This window comes from Myotis brandtii, unplaced genomic scaffold, assembly GCF_000412655.1.
Source record: "Myotis brandtii unplaced genomic scaffold, ASM41265v1 scaffold423, whole genome shotgun sequence".
Classification (NCBI taxonomy): domain Eukaryota; kingdom Metazoa; phylum Chordata; class Mammalia; order Chiroptera; family Vespertilionidae; genus Myotis; species Myotis brandtii.
The window spans coordinates 478,935-481,241 of NW_005366214.1; positions in this window are offsets into that span (position 1 = coordinate 478,935).

Consider the following 2,307-nt stretch of genomic DNA (forward strand, 5'->3'; position numbering starts at 1 on the left):
CAGAGCCTAGCCTGTAGAAAAAGCTGCACTAACTAGGATTTCTATTTTCATCTCCCTCGAATTCCCCATTCCCACCTAATAATTGAAATAAAAAACTCCTCATCTACAGTCTTTAGCATTAAATATCTTAGGCTACCCCTGCAGGATTCTGTTGAGAAATAACAAGACTGTCATTTATTGAACACCTGGATAGGCTTTGCTAAGCACTTAACATCCATCATCTCTTGTTCATTCTCACAATACCGTACGTGGTAAGTATGATGACTAACTCCATTTTACATGTGAGAAACACAGGCACAAAGGAGTTCAGCGCCACAGGGCTAACAGGCTGCCAAGCTGGGATCTGCACACAGGTGCGTCCCAGTTCGCAGTGTGTTGCTTGAAGGTTTTCAAGAAAAGGAAGTCAGAGATGAAGGGAAATACCGCCTTCGGGCATTCTCTCAAACATCCCTCCCTCCAGTTGCTTCCCAGGCCACTCCATCTTAGACATCATCTAAATTCACATCCACCTTCCCCATCATCTTTTTCTGCTTATCACTAAAATGCTTCTTTTTTTTTTAATCCTCACCCAAGGATATGTTTTTGTTGATTTTAGAGAGAAAGGAAGGGGGAGGGAGAGAAACATCAATTGGTTGCCTCCCTTACACAAGGCTGCCCGGGGTTGGTGCTGGACCACTCTCCCCCCCCTCCCCCCCAACCCTTCTGTACACAGGACTACTCTCCAACCAACTGAGCCACACTGGCCAGGGCTACAATGCTTTCTAGTTTAATGATTTACCTTGCTTACTGTCAGCTTCCCCCACTAGAAGTCCACTGCATAGGTCAATGATAGTTGTATATTTTGTTCAGCACTGTGTCTCCTGCGTCTAGCATCCATATATAGTAGGTGCCAAATAAATAACTGTTGAATGAATACATGAATGCTTTAAAACAGAACGAAGAGGCAAGAGTATGGAAGAAAAAGAGAACGATCCAACTATTCAGGGGAAGAAAGGGGATAAGAAAAGATAGTGCGAGAATCTGGCCAGGGGCCAGTTGGGGGCCCCAACATAAGCCTCCCAGGAGGAAATGAGGGTCTGCCAGGCCCTCTACGACTCCAGTAGAGGCTTCCTGCTGGCAGGAGTGAGTTCCAGCTGCCAGGCCCCAGCCTGAGGGCTTCTGCCGGGGAGGGCGGGCCTGGAACAAAGGCCTACGGACCTGCAGCTGGCCAGAGAGGCGGGCCAGAGCAGCCGCCAGGGCCAGAGGGGCAGCCTGGGATGGGGGGAGGGGGGCCAACGAGGAGCTGAAAACAGCCCTCAGTGCAGCTGGAAAGGCAGCACATTCCCAAAGTGCAGAGTCCCCTGCACCCCCAACACAACAGAAAACAGCTAGATGGCTCCACAGTTAACCCTGCTGGGTCAGCTCCAGCCTGGGCTTGTAGCAACACTCCAGGCTTGGAGCCAGAGCCTTCACAAGGTTCTGATTTGGGGGGGGGGGGGGGGCACAGTCCTTTTCCCCTCCAACCCTGGTCATCTCCCAGGCCATGGCCTTTGGCCTCCTCCAGTGTAAACAGTGACCCTGAGATTTGGTGAAGCAAATGTTTACTCTGGAGATGAGATACTACAGGCCAGGGGTGTAAACTTTCACCGTTGGCTTCTGGTGTCTACCCTTCCTTGTGGCACATGTGGGACGACCCCAGGAAATTACAAAGCTCTAGAGTCTAGAGAGAGCCCCGTTTAGCCACAGTGGAGCCCTTTATTTTGTACAGGAATTTATGGAGCACTCTCCACATGTGTGGCTTCACTGGATTCTCACCCCAGCCTCTATGAGGAAGAGCAGGCAAGCACCCCAGGTGGAAACTGAGTAAAAAAGACAAGTGACTTGCCCGAGTCAAGTGGGGGAAGCACGATTACACAGAGTGAGGAAACCTGAGTGCTGGTCCCTATTTGGCCAACGGGGATCAGGCTCAAATCACCTCCCAACTCTGGGCTCTGCTACCTTCATGTCAATGGAACAGGCCAATCAGAGATGCCTTCCAGCCCAAGAGACTCTATCAGTCTTTGATGGGATGCAGTAGAGACAGGACTAAATCTCGAGCAAAATCCTGTGCTGGACTCCCAGGCTAGAGCTCTTTCCATCCTCCTGCTATACCACTTCTTTTTAGCTAAGAACTCCTGCTGTGGGGCTCTGGATATGTGTATGTGTATGTGTGTGTGTGTGTGTGTGTGTGTGTGTGTGAGAGAGAGAGAGAGAGAGAGAGAGAGAGAGAGAGAGAGAGGGGGGCCACTTCTAATAAAAGGCAGTAGAAAGGCTCAGAGAGAGAAAGAA